Genomic DNA, 17428 nt, shown 5'->3' on the forward strand with positions numbered 1-17428 from the left:
TCTACGCATCCCTATCCACAAAGATCATCACCAGTTCCTCAGGTTTGCCTTTCTGGACAAGCATTACCAGTTTGTGGCTCTTCCCTTCGGGTTGGCCACAGCTCCCAGAATTTTCACAAAAGTGCTAGGGTCCCTTCTGGCGGTTCTAAGGTCGTGGGGCATAGCAGTGGCGCCTTATCTGGACAATATCTTAATTCAGGAGTCAACTTACCAACTAGCCAAGTCTCACACGGACATCGTGTTGGCTTTTTTAAGATCTCACAGGTGGAAGGTGAATGTAAAAAGAGTTCACTTATCCCTCTCACAAGAGTTCCATTCCTGGGAACTCTGATAGATTCGGTGGACATGAAAATTTTTCTGACGGAGGTCAGGAAATCAAAGATTTTAACCACCTGCCGAGCACTTCATTCCATTCCTCGGCCGTCAGTGGCTCAGTGTATGGAGGTAATCGGACTAATGGTAGCGGCAATGGACATAGTTCCATTTGCTCGCTTGCATCTCAGACCACTGCAACTTTGCATGCTCAAACAGTGGAATGGGGATTATGCAGATTTAGCTCCTCAGATAAATCTGGACAAAGAGACCAGAGACTCTCTTCTTTGGTGGTTGTCACAGGATCATCTGTCCCAGGGAATGTGTTTCCGCAGGCCAGTGTGGGTCATAGTGACGACGGACGCCAGCCTTTTGGGCTGGGGTGCTGTCTGGAATTCCCTGAAAGCACAGAGTTTGTGGACTCAGGAGGAGGCTCTCCTCCCCATAAATATTCTAGAACTGAGAGCGATATTCAACGCACTTCAGGCGTGGCCTCAGCTGGCTTCGGCCAGATTCATAAGATTCCATTCGGACAATATCACGACTGTAGCATATATCAATCAACAGGGGGGAACAAGGAGTTCTCTAGCGATGATAGAGGTTACCAAAATAATTTGATGGGCAGAGACTCACTCTTGCCATCGATCAGCAATATATATCCCAGGAGTGGAGAACTGGGAAGCGGATTTTCTAATTCGTCAGACTTTTCATCCGGGGGAGTGGGAACTCCATCCGGAGGTGTTTGCACAATTGATTCAGCAATGGGGCACACCAGAATTGGATCTGATGGCGTCTCATCAGAACGCCAAACTTCCTTGTTACAGATCCAGGTCAAGGGATCCTCAGGCAGTACTGATAGATGCTCTAGCAGTACCCTGGTCATTCAACCTGGCTTATGTGTTTCCACCATTTCCTCTCCTTCCTCGTTTGATTGCCAGAATCAAACAGGAGATAGCTTCAGTGATTTTGATAGCACCTGCGTGGCCATGCAGGACTTTGTATGCAGACCTGGTGGACATGTCATCTCTTCCACCATGGACTCTGCCACTGAGACAGGACCTTCTGATTCAAGGTCCGTTCCAGCATCCAAATCTAGTTTCTCTGCGGCTGACTGCCTGGAGATTGAATGCTTGATTTTATCCAAGCAGGTATTCTCTGAGTCGGTCATAGATACCTTGATTCAGGCTCGAAAGCCTGTCACTAGGAAAATTTATCATAAGATATGGCGTAAATATCTTTATTGGTGCGAATCCAAAGGCTACTCATGGAGTAAGATCAGGATTCCTAGGATTTTGTCCTTTCTCCAAGAAGGATTGGAGAAGGGGCTATCAGCTAGTTCCTTAAAGGGACAGATATCGGCTTTATCAATTTTATTGCACAAGTGTCTGGCAGATGTTCCAGACGTTCAGTCGTTCTGTCAGGCTTTAGTTAGAATCAAGCCTGTGTTTAAACCTGTTGCTCCGCCATGGAGTTTGAATTTAGTTCTTAAAGTTCTTCAAGGGGTTCCGTTTGAACCTATCCATTCCATAGATATTAAGCTTCTATCTTGGAAAGTTCTGTTTTTAGTTGCTATCTCTTCGGCTCTAAGAGTTTCTGAACTATCTGCATTGCAATGCGACTCGCCTTATCTTGTTTTCCATGCTGATAAGGTGGTTTTGCGTACCAAACCTGGATTCCTTCCTAAAGTGGTTACTAATAGGAATATTAATCAGGAAATAATTGTTCCTTCTCTGTGTCCTAAACCTTCCTCTAAGAAGGAGCGTCTGTTGCACAACTTGGACGTGGTTCGTGCTTTGAAGTTTTACTTGCAAGCGAACAAAGATTTCCGTCAAACATCTTCTTTGTTTGTTGTCTATTCTGGAAAACGTAGAGGTCAAAAAGCTGCGGCTACCTCGCTTTCTTTTTGGCTGAAAAGCATCATCCGTTTGGCATACGAGACTGCTGGACAGCAGCCTCCTGAAAGAATTACAGCTCACTCTACTAGAGCGGTGGCTTCCACATGGGCTTTTAAAAATGATGCTTCTGTTAAACAGATTTGTAAGGCTGCGACTTGTTCTTCGCTTCATACCTTTTACAAATTTTACAAATTTGATACTTTTGCTTCTTCGGAGGCTATTTTTGGGAGAAAAGTTATTCAAGCAGTGGTGCCTTCTGTTTAGCCATCTGTCTTGTCCCTCCCATTCATCCGTGTCCTGTAGCTTTGGTATTGTATCCCACAAGTAAAGGATGAATCCGTGAAGTCGTCGTACCTTGTAGAAGAAAAGTAAATTTATGCTTACCTGATAAATTAATTTCTTCTATGGTACGACGAGTCCACGGCCCGCCCTGTCATTTTAAGACAGATTATATTTTTTTATTTTAAACTTCAGTCACCTCTGCACCTTGTAGTTTCTCCTTTTTCTTCCTGTACCTGCGGTCGAATGACTGGGGGGTGGAGCTAAGGGAGGAGCTATATAGACAGCTCAGCTAAGGGAGGAGCTATATAGACAGCTCTGCTGTGGTGCTCTTTGCCACTTCCTGTTAGCAGGAGGATAATATCCCAAAAGGAAAGGATGAATCCGTGGACTCGTCGTACCATAGAAGAAATTAATTTGTCAGGTAAGTATAAATTTACTTTTTTGTGTTATTTTTCACACACATTGTATTTTAGGCATGGATTCTCAGTTTCTGTTATGTTTTACTGCCAAAGAACAACCAAATATATGTTCAGCAACATCTCCTGAGTACAGTGATACCACCCATGAATAGGTTTGTTGGGTTTTCAGGGGGCTAAAAGGAATTATTTCTCCAACATAGGTGTGTCCGGTCCACGGCGTCATCCTTACTTGTGGGATATTCTCTTCCCCAACAGGAAATGGCAAAGAGCCCAGCAAAGCTGGTCACATGATCCCTCCTAGGCTCCGCCTTCCCCAGTCATTCTCTTTGCCGTTGCACAGGCAACATCTCCACGGAGATGGTTAAGAGTTTTTTGGTGTTTATATGTAGTTTTATTCTTCAATCAAGAGTTTGTTATTTTAAAATAGTGCTGGTATGTACTATTTACTCTGAAACAGAAAATAGATGAAGATTTCTGTTTGTAAGAGGAAGATGATTTTAGCAACCGTTACTAAAATCGATGGCTGTTTCCACACAGGACTGTTGAGATGAAGTAACTTCAGTTGGGGGAAACAGTGTGCAGACTTTGCTGCTTGAAGTATGACACATTTCTAACAAGACTTGGTAATGCTGGAAGCTGTCATTTTCCCTATGGGATCCGGTAAGCCATTTTCTTAATAAGAATAAAGGGCTTCACAAGGGCTTTAAAGACTGGTAGACATTTTTCTGGGCTAAAACGATTACTTTATAAGCATTTTTAATAGATTATAGCTTTGAGGAGTTATTTTAATCTTGGGAATTATGTTAAAAAAACGGAAGGCACTGTATTGGACACCTTTTTCACTGGGGGCCTTTTCCAATCATAGGCAGAGCCTCATTTTCGCGCCACTAATGCGCAGTTGTTTTTGGGAAGCAAGGCATGCAGATGCATGTGTGAGGAGCTCAGATACACAGAAAAAGCTTACTGAAGGCGTCATTTGGTATCGTATTCCCCTCTGGGCTTGGTTGGGTCTCAGCAAAGCAGATACCAGGGACTGTATAGGGGTTAAATGTAAAAACGGCTCCGGTTCCGTTATTTTAAGAGTTAAAGCTTTCAAATTTGGTGTGCAATACTTTTAAGGCTGTAAGACACTGTGGTGAAATTTTGGTGAATTTTGAACAATTCCTTCATACTTTTTCGCATATTCAGTAATAAAGTGTGCTCAGTTTAAAATTTAAAGTGACAGTAACGGTTTTATTTTAAAACGTTTTTTGTGCTTTGTTATCAAGTTTATGCCTGTTTAACATGTCTGAACTATCAGATAGACTATGTTCTGTATGTGAGGAAGCCAAGGTTCCTTCTCATTTAAATAGATGTGATGTATGTGACAAACAATTTAGAGAAAATGATGCCACTGATAATGATGTTGCCCAAGATGATTCCTCAAGTGAGGGGAGTAAGCATGGTACTGCATCATCCCCTCCTGTGTCTACGCCAGTCTTGCCCACACAAGAGGCCCCTAGTACATCTAGTGCGCCTATACTTCTTACTATGCAACAATTAACGGCTGTAATGGATAATTCTATTAAAAACATTTTAGCCAAAATGCCCACTTATCAGCGAAAGCGTGACTGCTCTGTTTTAGATACTGAAGAGCATGAGGACGCTGATGATAATGGTTCTGACATGCCCTTACACCAGTCTGAAGGGGCCAGGGAGGTTTTGTCTGAGGGAGAAATTTCAGATTCAGGAAAAATTTCTCAACAAGCTGAACCTGATGTTATTACATTCAAATTTAAATTGGAACATCTCCGCGCTCTGCTTAAGGAGGTGTTATCTACTCTGGATGATTGTGACAATTTGGTCATTCCAGAGAAATTATGTAAGATGGACAAGTTCCTAGAGGTCCCGGTGCCCCCCGAAGCTTTTCCTATACCCAAGCGGGTGGCGGACATTGTAAATAAAGAATGGGAAAGGCCCGGCATACCTTTTGTCCCTCCCCCTATATTTAAGAAATTATTTCCTATGGTCGACCCCAGAAAGGACTTATGGCAGACAGTCCCCAAGGTCGAGGGGGCGGTTTCTACTCTAAACAAACGCACTACTATCCCTATAGAAGATAGTTGTGCTTTTAAAGATCCTATGGATAAAAAATTAGAGGGTTTGCTTAAAAAGATGTTTGTTCAGCAAGGTTACCTTCTACAACCAATTTCATGCATTGTTCCTGTCACTACAGCAGCGTGTTTCTGGTTCGAGGAACTAGAAAAGTCGCTCAATAAAGACTCTTCTTATGAGGAGGTTATGGACAGAGTTCAAGCTCTTAAATTGGCTAACTCTTTTACTTTAGACGCCACTTTGCAATTAGCTAGATTGGCGGCGAAAAATTCAGGTTTTGCTATTGTGGCGCACAGAGCGCTTTGGCTAAAGTCTTGGTCAGCGGATGCGTCCTCCAAGAACAAATTGCTTAACATACCTTTCAAGGGGAAAACGCTCTTTGGCCCTGACTTGAAAGAGATTATTTCAGATATCACTGGGGGAAAGGGCCACGCCCTTCCTCAGGATAGGTCTTTTAAGGCTAAAAATAAACCAAATTTTCGTCCCTTTCGCAGAAACGGACCAGCCTCAAATTCTACATCCTCTAAGCAAGAGGGTAATACTTCTCAAACCAAGCCAGCCTGGAGGCCAATGCAAGGCTGGAACAAAGGTAAGCAGGCCAAGAAACCTGCCACTGCTACCAAGACAGCATCAGATGTTGGCCCCCGATCCGGGACCGGATCTGGTGGGGGGCAGACTTTCTCTCTTCGCTCAGGCTTGGGCAAGAGATGTTCTGGATCCTTGGGCGCTAGAAATAGTCTCCCAAGGTTATCTTCTGGAATTCAAGGAGCTACCCCCAAGGGGAAGGTTCCACAGGTCTCAATTGTCTTCAGACCACATAAAAAGACAGGCATTCTTACATTGTGTAGAAGACCTGTTAAAAATGGGAGTGATTCATCCTGTTCCACTAGGAGAACAAGGGATGGGATTCTACTCCAATCTGTTCATAGTTCCCAAAAAAGAGGGAACATTCAGACCAATCTTAGATCTCAAGATCCTAAACAAATTTCTCAGGGTTCCATCGTTCAAAATGGAAACCATTCGAACAATTCTTCCTACCATCCAGGAAGGTCAATTCATGACCACGGTGGATTTAAAGGATGCGTATCTACATATTCCTATCCACAAGGAACATCATCGGTTCCTAAGGTTCGCCTTTCTGGACAAACATTACCAGTTCGTGGCACTTCCATTCGGATTAGCCACTGCTCCAAGAATTTTCACAAAGGTACTAGGGTCCCTTCTAGCGGTGCTAAGACCAAGGGGCATTGCAGTAGTACCTTACTTGGACGACATACTGATTCAAGCGTCGTCTCTGCTACAAGCAAAGGCTCATACGGACATTGTCCTAGCCTTTCTCAGATCTCACGGGTGGAAAGTGAACGTAGAAAAAAGTTCTCTATCCCCGTCAACAAGAGTTCCCTTCTTGGGAACAATAATAGACTCCTTAGAAATGAAGATTTTTCTGACAGAAGCCAGAAAATCAAAACTTCTAAGCTCGTGTCAAGTACTTCATTCTGTTCTTCTTCCTTCCATAGCGCAGTGCATGGAAGTAATAGGTTTGATGGTTGCGGCAATGGACATAGTTCCTTTTGCACGAATTCATCTAAGACCATTACAACTGTGCATGCTCAGTCAGTGGAATGGGGATTATACAGTCTTGTCTCCGACGATACAAGTAGATCAGAGGACCAGAGATTCACTCCGTTGGTGGCTGACCCTGGACAACCTGTCACAAGGGATGAGCTTCCGCAGACCAGAGTGGGTCATTGTCACGACCGACGCCAGTCTGGTGGGCTGGGGCGCGGTCTGGGAACCCCTGAAAGCTCAGGGTCTTTGGTCTCGGGAAGAATCTCTTCTCTCGATAAACATTCTGGAACTGAGAGCGATATTCAATGCTCTCAAGGCTTGGCCTCAGCTAGCAAAGGCCAAATTCATAAGGTTTCAATCAGACAACATGACGACTGTTGCATATATCAACCATCAGGGGGGAACAAGGAGTTCCCTTGCGATGGAAGAAGTGACCAAAATAATTCAATGGGCGGAGAATCACTCCTGCCACTTGTCTGCAATCCACATCCCAGGAGTGGAAAATTGGGAAGCGGATTTTCTGAGTCGTCAGACTTTTCATCCGGGGGAGTGGGAACTCCATCCGGAAATCTTTGCCCATATAACTCAATTATGGGGCATTCCAGACATGGATCTGATGGCGTCTCGTCAGAACTTCAAGGTTCCTTGCTACGGGTCCAGATCCAGGGATCCCAAGGCGACTCTAGTGGATGCACTAGTAGCGCCTTGGACCTTCAACCTAGCTTATGCGTTCCCACCGTTTCCTCTCATTCCCAGGCTAGTAGCCAGGATCAAACAGGAGAGGGTATCGGTGATCTTGATAGCTCCTGCGTGGCCACGCAGGACTTGGTATGCAGACCTGGTGAATATGTCATCGGCTCCACCATGGAGGCTACCTTTGAGACAGGACCTTCTTGTTCAAGGTCCGTTCGAACATCCGAATCTGGCCTCACTCCAACTGACTGCTTGGAGATTGAACGCTTGATTTTATCAAAGCGTGGGTTCTCAGATTGTGTCATTGATACTCTTATTCAGGCTAGAAAGCCTGTAACTAGAAAAATCTACCATAAGATATGGAAAAAATATATCTGTTGGTGCGAATCTAAAGGATTCCCATGGAACAAGATCAAAATTCCTAAGATTCTATCCTTTCTACAAGAGGGTTTGGAGAAAGGATTATCTGCAAGTTCTTTGAAGGGACAGATTTCTGCTTTATCTGTTTTACTTCACAAAAAGCTGGCGGCTGTGCCAGATGTTCAAGCTTTTGTTCAGGCTCTGGTTAGAATCAAGCCTGTTTACAAACCTTTGACTCCTCCTTGGAGTCTCAATTTAGTTCTTTCAGTTCTTCAGGGGGTTCCGTTTGAACCCTTACATTCCGTAGATATCAAGTTATTATCTTGGAAAGTTTTGTTTTTGGTTGCAATTTCTTCTGCAAGAAGAGTTTCAGAGTTATCTGCTCTGCAGTGTTCTCCTCCTTATCTGGTGTTCCATGCAGATAAGGTGGTTTTGCGTACTAAACCTGGTTTTCTTCCGAAAGTTGTTTCTAACAAAAATATTAACCAGGAGATAGTTGTGCCTTCTTTGTGTCCGAATCCAGTTTCAAAGAAGGAACGTTTGTTGCACAATTTGGATGTAGTTCATGCTCTAAAATTCTATTTAGAGGCTACAAAGGATTTCAGACAAACATCTTCTTTGTTTGTTGTTTATTCTGGTAAAAGGAGAGGTCAAAAAGCAACTGCTACCTCTCTCTCTTTTTGGCTTAAAAGCATCATCCGATTGGCTTATGAGACTGCCGGACGGCAGCCTCCTGAAAGAATCACAGCTCACTCCACTAGGGCTGTGGCTTCCACATGGGCCTTCAAGAACGAGGCTTCTGTTGATCAGATATGTAAGGCAGCAACTTGGTCTTCACTGCACACTTTTACCAAATTTTACAAATTTGATACTTTTGCTTCTTCGGAGGCTATTTTTGGGAGAAAGGTTTTGCAAGCCGTGGTGCCTTCCATCTAGGTGACCTGATTTGCTCCCTCCCATCATCCGTGTCCTAAAGCTTTGGTATTGGTTCCCACAAGTAAGGATGACGCCGTGGACCGGACACACCTATGTTGGAGAAAACAGAATTTATGCTTACCTGATAAATTACTTTCTCCAACGGTGTGTCCGGTCCACGGCCCGCCCTGGTTTTTTAATCAGGTCTGATGAATTATTTTCTCTAACTACAGTCACCACGGTATCATATGATTTCTCCTATGCATATTCCTCCTTTACGTCGGTCGAATGACTGGGGAAGGCGGAGCCTAGGAGGGATCATGTGACCAGCTTTGCTGGGCTCTTTGCCATTTCCTGTTGGGGAAGAGAATATCCCACAAGTAAGGATGACGCCGTGGACCGGACACACCGTTGGAGAAAGTAATTTATCAGGTAAGCATAAATTCTGTTTTTTAGGGGGCACATTCCAGTTTTCCAACTTGGAATTGTCACATCTGTCATCATGCACCCATGTTCTATTTGAGACATTTTTGAAGCCGGCCAATGTAATTTACCCCAAACAAATCATATATTTTTGAAAAGTAGACACCTTAAGGTATTTGAAATTCTGGTATTTTAACACTTTCCATGCACTAATTCAACCACCAGTCTTTGTCAAATTTTTGGGTAGTCATTTGTTGTATTTTTCACACACACGTACTTTAGGCATGGATTCTCAGTTCCTGTTATGTGTTACTGCCAAAGAACACCCCGATATTTGTTCAGCAAGATCCTGAGTACAGTGATTGGGTTGTTTGGGGTTTGCAATGCCAAACTTCTGACATGTGTTTGATTTTTTTCAAATTTAACATATCTTCTTTGCCTATCTTCTTTTGGGGGGCCTTTTTACATACCCCAATTTATTTGATCGCCATGAACGTGCATATATTTCAGAAGTTGACACCCCAAGGTATTTTATATGGGGTGTTTTGATGCCTTTGATGCAACTGTTTTAGCCAAAAAAAAAATTGAAGAAAGTGTGTGATGTTATTTTTTTATTTTTACACACACATTGCTTTTTGACTATGATTTAGGAGAGCTTGTTGTAAGTTATTGCAAAAAAACACTCCAGGTTGTTTTCTGTAAGACCTCCTGAGTACACCTATGCCCCCCATGCATAGGTTTGCCAGGATTCTGGGGAGGTTCTGTTCCAATTTTATGATTTGTAATTTTAGTTAAAAGTGAGAGTATTTCTTCTGATAGGCTTATCGCATACCCCAGTTTTATTTATTGCTATGAAAGTGTATATACCGTATTGTTCCGAGTATAGGCCGCTGCTGATTATAAGCCGCACCCTTAAAGTTTGGTGCCATTTAAAAGAAATTACATTTTTAACTTAAATATACACATTACTGCCTCCTCTTAACCCACTCAGTCTCCTTTCCTCACACAGTGCCCACTACTCACCCAATTAACTACCTACCTACCTTACACAAGCCTCCCCTCAGTCCTCCTCACCCTCTTAGCCCCTCTAACCCTCTTTTCTGCTTTCCTGTAAGGGCTCAAAGGTTACAGGTCCATAGCTGATTTCTGACAAATGTATCTTCAATATCTTGTATATGGTGATATTCTCTTTAGTGAGTCTACAGCCCAGACAGCCCAGCTTTTTCAAGGTAACAACTGTGTAACTTACCTTCCCCCTTAATGGTTCATCACACACAACGATTATGGGAAACAGGATAAGTGACCGTTGTCCCTCTGACAGGCTCTCACCAGCATCAGCTTCTCTAGGTAACCCCGCGGTTAACAGCTCAGAGCTGTCGGACCCACCGTGACATCACTGACTCTCCGGTCGGCAACCTCTCCCACAGTACAGGATTGGTGACAGTTGTCCCTCTAGCTGATAGCTGTCCCTCTGACAGGCTCTCACCAGCATCGGCTTCTCTTGGGACCTCTTAGGTTGACGACTCCAAGCTGTCAGATCTGCGTGACATCACTAACTCTCTGCTCGGCAATCAGGGGATTTAACTCCCAAGCATTGTGCTGGTGTCGGGCTGTGTCCCAGATCTGGTTAAATTGCTGCTCCTGAGTGCAGCTTTGAGTGTGGGGTCGGCGGCGGCCATAAGAGTCTCCAGGAAGCCCAGTGTGTGCCCTAACTCCTCCCTGAAACAAAACAGCACTTCCGCCCAACCCCAACACGGATTATTCAAGGTACTTACCATATACCAGTATTTTTATGGTGTTTTGTGCAAAAGCCCGATTGTAGGCCGCACCCCTAGTTTAAAGACTTATATTAGGGGAAAAATGTGCGGCCTATACTTGGGACAATACGGTATTTAAAATGTTGACACCCCAAGGTATTGTATATGGTGTGCTTTGATGCAACCGTTTTAGCCACAAAAAATTTGAGAAAGTGTATGGTGGTCATTTTTCAATTTTCATTTTTACACACACATTGCTTTTCGATTATGATTTAGGAGAGCCTGTTGTAAGTTATTGCAAAAAAAAAACCCACTCCAGGTTGTTTTCTGCAAGGCTCCCTGAGTACACCCATGTCCCCCATGCATAGGTTTGACAGGGGTTTTGGTAAAATACAGCACCAATTTTAGTAGTTAAATATAAAAATCTGGCACAGTAAAAGTAAAAAAAATGAATAAAAAAAAACTCCTAACAGTGAACATAACCAAAAAAAAAGCTGAACGTCAATTTTTTTTTGTTTAAATGGACTGATACCGCTTGAAGCAGTCCCCAATGCAGAGTCCAGGGCAATCAGGACAGTAATATATGGTGTCCTTTCTCTGCCCCCTCTTGGTACAGACTCTGCATTTTTTTTTAGGTTTCTGCTTTGCCGCAGTAGGGGGGATTTTAAAAATAAAATGGGTAGCCCCAACTCTGCTCTCTCCCATCACCGCCCGGGGAGCAGATGCATCTTGGTACAAAATCCCCAAAATGATTTGGAGCTGAAACTGTAAAAAAAAAAAGTCAGTTTCATTCTGGAGTTTGCTTTATTGAACAACAAAAAATCGGTGGTGGTTGCAATCTGCATTAATTAAATTGCAACCTTTTTGTACCAGGCCCTTGTCTTCCACATAATTAGGTAGGGCTGCAGCAGCTGATCTGCCAAATCAACCCCACTCATATGCCGGTTATAAGCCTTGATGCACACTGGCCACTTACAGAGACCTTCACAGTCCTATCTGTGTGGATGGTGGTAAGAAGGTATACATCCTTCTTGTCTCTGTACTTAACTGCCACTAGCTCCTCTTGGCGCAGAGCTATGGTCTCCCCCCTTTGTAGCCGGGTGCGTGCAAGTTGTGCTGGGAAACCTGCTCGGTTCTTTCCAATTGTACCGCAAGCTACTGTATCAAAGCAATACAGTAGTTTGAACAAAATGACACTTGTATAGAAATTATCTAAATAAAAGTGGTACCCTTTGTTCATCAGGGGTAATATCAGGTCCCAGACAATCCTGCCACTGGTTCCCATATGTTCTGGGCAATCTGGAGGGTCAAGGTGGATATTCTTTCCCTCGTACACCCGGAAGGCCTGAGTATACCAAGTCTCGCTCTCTCAGAGCTTATAAACCTTTTACCCATACCTGGAGCGCTTAGAAGGAATATACTGCTTTGAATCCCAGCCTTCCCTTATACTTCATCAGGGATTCATCCATGCATATATTCCTTTCAGGTGTATAAGCCTCTGCAAATCTGGCAGCAAAGTGGGTAATCAGGGGGGGGGGGATTTTATACAGCCTGTCAAATTGGGGATGCTCTCTAGGGGGGTACAGGAAGTTGTCGCTGAAGTGCATGAAATGTAGAATCATTTCATACCTCTTCCTCGACATACTCTGGGAGAAAATGGGGATAGAGCAGATGGGGCTACTGCTCCAGTAGGAGCAAATGGAGAGTTTCTTTATGATGCCCATCAGCATAGTCAATGCCCAGAATTTTTAAAATTCTAGCACATCAATGGGGGCCCATTGCTGCTTTGCCAAATATGAGCCAGGCTTTGCAGCACGGAACTGATGGGCATATAGATTAGTTTGGGCAACAATGTTCCCCAATACATCATCGCCCAGAAACACATTCATAAACTGTTGGGGGCTAAATCCTGCAACATCCATATTGATGCCAGGATTTGCAGTGAAGGGTGGGAATTCTGGCCAATCGGAATTAAGGTAGAAAAAATCCTATTGGCTGATTGAATCGGCCAATAGGATTGAAGTTCAATCCTATTGTCTTATCCAATCAGCCAATAGGATTGAGCTGGCATTCTATTGGCTGTTCCAATCAGCCAATAGAATGCGAGCTCAATCCTATTGGCTGATTGCATCAGCCAATAGGATTTTTTCTACCTTAATTCCGATTGGCTGATAGAATTCTATCAGCCAATCGTAATTGAAGGGACACCATCTTGGATGACGTCATTTAAAGGAACCTTCATTCCAGAAGAGCCATCGGATGAAGAGGATGCTCCGCGTTGGATGTCTTGAAGATGGACCCACTCCGCGCCGGATGGATGAAGATCGAAGATGCCGTCTGGATGAAGACTTCTGCCCGTCTGGAGGACCACTTCTGCCTGGCTTGGATGAAGATGTCTCCCGGTAAGGTTATCTTCAAGGGGTTAGTGTTTAGGGTTTTTTTTTAGGGGGGATTGGGTGGGTTTTAGAGTAGGGTTGGTTGTGTGGGTGGTGGGTTTTAATGTTGAGGGGGGGATTTATCATTTTTTTTAAAGGTAAAAGAGCTGATTACTTTGGGGCAATGCCCCACAAAAGGCCCTTTTAAAGGCTATTTGTAGGCTATATTTAGGTTAGGGTTTTTTTTTTTTTTTTTTCTTTCAATATTTATTTTACCCCATGTCCTATTATTGGAAATTGTATTTTCCTCCTCCCCAGAGATGCAAAAGTTAGGTACCAAACTATAGAACATTATACACAGTGATTGCTTATTTTAAGTGGGCATGAAACAAAATAATGTAATTTTATGATTCAGTTTCAGCATACAAGTTTACACAGCTTTCCATTTTACATCTAGTAGAACATGTCCTTCATTCTCCTGGTATCTATTGTTGAAAGAATAGCAATGCACTACTGGGAGCTAGCTGAACACATTGAGTGAGCCAATGAAAAAAGACATATTTGTGCAGCCATATATATTGCTGCTTTTGAACCTACCTATGTATACTTTTAACAAAGGACACCAAAGAGTACAAAGCAAATGAGATAATAGAAGCAAAATGGTATATAAGCGGCTTTTAAATGGGGATACCCCTGGACTGCAAAACAATTTATATATTTTTTTTTTATTTTTTTTTAAGATTTAAATATTTTTATTAAGAAACATCGAAATAAGTATACATATCTTAAGGAGACACAACTCCAATTCGTCAAAACAATGCTTAGAAATACAACAGACAATCAATTGCGTCAAAATTATAGAAACAGTTTAACTTAAGGAAAAGTGCTGAGTTTGAACTTGTCTTATCAAACCTTTAAACATGGATGATAAGCTTGAAAGTAAGGAGAGGGTATCATAACTACTAAGTGTCAAGGAACCTTATGTAGAAGAGGGGTAATAAGAGGGGGGGGATTGAGGAAGGGGGAGTCTGAGGGAAGAAAAAGGAGGAGGTAGTCGAAGCATGGTTGCAGTCATGTTAAATGGAAAATAGACGAGGGGGGGGTACAGTCAAAAAGCTAAGCGTCCTGGGTGGCTGCGTTGGGTTTCCAGTCTGTGTTGTGAATCTCTTTCCAGTCTGCCCATACCAACTCAAACAGATCAGATTTATTCAATTTATAGAAGATATCCTTTTCCATGGTATATATATAAGCCATATTATTATAAACTACAGACCAGCTGGGAGGAAGTTCCTTTTTCCAAGAGCATGCTATAGAGTATTTGATAGTCATAAACAGGTAGATACAGATATATGCTTGGTGCTTAGGTAGGGGATGTAGGTTTAGGTGGAGAAGAACTGAAGTAAACAGCCTGGGGAGCTTAATGCCGATACTCTGTAGGACCGAAAAGCATTTTTGCCATAAAGGTTGAATCACAGGACACTCCCACCATATATGGTGAGCATTGCCCCTGTGGCCACAGTTTCGCCAGCAGTTAGGGGACACTCTAGGGAAGATTTTCGCTAACCTAGTGGGTACATAGTACCAGTGAGAGATAAGTTTAAAGTAAGTCTCGTACAACGATGTGCAATGAATAGCTTTCTGGGTCAGAAAGAAGGCTCGCTCCCACTCCTCAGGGGTAGTGTGCCTCCCTATCAGTGTTTCCCAGCGGGACAGATGGGCAGGAGTTTCCGGGCATTGTGAGCCACCTAAAAGCACGTAATGAGTAGAGAGGGGCCTACACAGCCTATATCCCCTAGCCCAGATGGACTCCCATAGGGTTAATGGCCTAGCTAAGTCGGGTTTAAAACCCCAACTACTTAGGAAACTCTTAATCCTGTGATATTCAAAGGATAAGTATGAAGGGATCTGGACATCTCCGCTAATTTGGGATAGCTGTTTGAAGGAGTCCCGGGGAGACGAGGACCAAAGGTCCGAAATCATATTAATTCCTAGTTGGGCCCACTTATTGGGATTGGGAGTCTTGTAGGCCCGAGAGTAGGCCTGCTATGGAGGCAACTGGGGAAGGATGAGGGGCTATATGCGGATGGTGCCGGATTCTATCCCAGAAGTCAAGACAGTCACATACAACAGGATTGACCAAAGCCAATTCTCTTCGGCAATGCGGCGGGGTCCAGATTAGGTCGCGTAAGGTAACTTGAAAGGGTAGCGAGGCCTGTTCAATGGTTTTCCATTTAGCATCCGAAGTCTTTACTCATTGGGAAACATGGGTGAGCATTGCACCTTCATAGTACCGGATCACCGACGGGGAAGCTATGCCACCCGAGGATTTAGGGAGTTGAAGCACTCTATGTGCGACTCTAGGTGGTTTACCCATCCAGATAATTTTGGTAAACCCGCTCTGGAATTGGAGAAGTTAATGTCTCGGTATTTTAATGGGTAGGCAGCGGAATAAGTACGTCAGCCTGGGGAGGAACGACATTTTCAGCGCCGTGATCCTGCCCAGCCAGGATACATGCTGGAGATTCCAGTCTTTACGTAAGGAGCGAAGTGAGGTTAAGAGAGGGAGATAGTTATCTTTAATTATTTGAGGGAGGCTGCTAGAGATCCGGACACCCAAGTGCAGAACGGATTGTTCTGTCCAGGAAAAATTATAGCTCTTAGTGAGGGGAGCTAATTGCGCACTTGTAAACCCTTGTGTATACACTTGAGTTTTTGATAAGTTCAGTTTGTAGTAAGAGTGGGCGCCGAAAGTGGTGAGTATATCTAGGAGTCTGGGGATACTATGCTCAGGATGCGACGAGAAAAGGGTGACGTCGTCTGCAAATAGTGCAATCTTATGCGAGGTACCCGACAGGGTGACACCCTTAATTTGGGGATCAGATCTTATCTGCTCTGCGAGGGGTTCGATCGAGAGGGTGGATAGAAGCGGCGAGAGGGGACACCCCTGTCTGGTGCCATTTGTAATGGAGAAGAGAGTGGAGCGGAAGCCCAGACGGGTTTTTTTTAATTTTGGGGGGCTTTTTTATTTTGTTAGGGGGATTAGATTAGGTGTAATTAGTTTACAAATCTTGTATTTGTTAATTATTTTCTGTAATTTAGTGGGGGGGGTTTGTACTTTAGATAATTTTATTTAATTTAGGGAATTAATTTAATTATAGTGTAGTGTTAGGTGTAATTGTAATTTAGGTTAGGTTTTATTTTACAGGTACTTTTGTCTTTATTTTAGCTAGGTAGTTATTAAATAGTTAATAACTATTTAATAACTATTCTACCTAGTTAAAATAAATACAAACTTGCCTGTAAAATAAAAATAAAACATAAGATAGATACTAACTATTAGTTATATTGTAGCTATCTTAGGGTTTATTTTACAGGTAAGTATTTAGTTTTAAATAGGAATAATTTAGTTAATGATAGTTATTTTATTTAGATTTATTTAAATTGTATTTAAGTTAGGGGGGGTTAGGGCTAGACTTTGATTTAGGGGTTAATAACTTTAATATAGTCGCAGCGACGTTGGGGGCGGCAGATTTGGGGTTAATAAATGTAGGTAGGTGTCGACGATGTTAGGGACGGCAGATTAGGGGTTAATAAATATAATGTAGATGTTGGGGGTAGCAGATTAGGGGTTAATAAGTATAATTTAGGTGGAGGCGGTGTCCGGAGCGGCAGATTAGGGGTTATTCAATATAATGTAGGTATCGGCAATGTCGGGCGGCAGATTAGGGGTTAATAAGTGTAAGATTAGGGGTGTTTAGACTCGGGGTATATGTTAGGGTGTTAGGTGTAGACATAAATGTATTTTCGCTATAGGAATCAATGGGGCTGCGTTAGGAGCTTTACGCTGCTTTTTTGCTCTCCCCCATTGATTCCTATGGGGAAATCGTGCACAAGCACGTTCAGCCAGCTCACCGCTAACGTAAGCAGCGCTGGTATTGAGGTGAGATGTGGAGCAAAATTTTGCTCTACGGTCACTTTTTTGCGGTTAACGCCAGGTTTGTAAAAACCCGTAATACCAGCGCTGTCTGTAAGTGAGCGGTGAGCATAAACTGCTCGTTAGCACCGCACCCCTGTAAACTCGTAATCTAGCCGTATGTGATTTTATCCCAATTAAAAAAAATTGTCCCTGGTTTTATAAGTGGGCATAAACAACAATTGTGTCTCTTGCATTTAAATAGACCATTACTTAAACTCAACCATCCTGATAATGAATTGCTTATGTTAGTTCCTTTGTTATTGGATGTATCCAAATGTTTTAGTTTGGATGGAGCAAGAAGGTTTTTCAGATTTTGGTTGCGTTTAAAAACTACATTGGGCTTGTCAGGAATATTCTT

The 17428-nt window shown here is 43.0% G+C and overlaps 1 protein-coding gene across 1 annotated transcript in view; it reads left to right on the forward strand.

The window, feature by feature from the left end:
• The window catches only part of LOC128657376 (zinc finger protein 547-like), a 243522-nt gene that overhangs the window by 192635 nt on the left and 33459 nt on the right, over window positions 1-17428 (forward strand). The gene's annotated exons all lie outside the window — the stretch shown is intronic.

The sequence above is a fragment of the Bombina bombina genome, chromosome 4, assembly GCF_027579735.1.
Source record: "Bombina bombina isolate aBomBom1 chromosome 4, aBomBom1.pri, whole genome shotgun sequence".
Taxonomy (NCBI): Eukaryota; Metazoa; Chordata; class Amphibia; order Anura; family Bombinatoridae; genus Bombina; species Bombina bombina.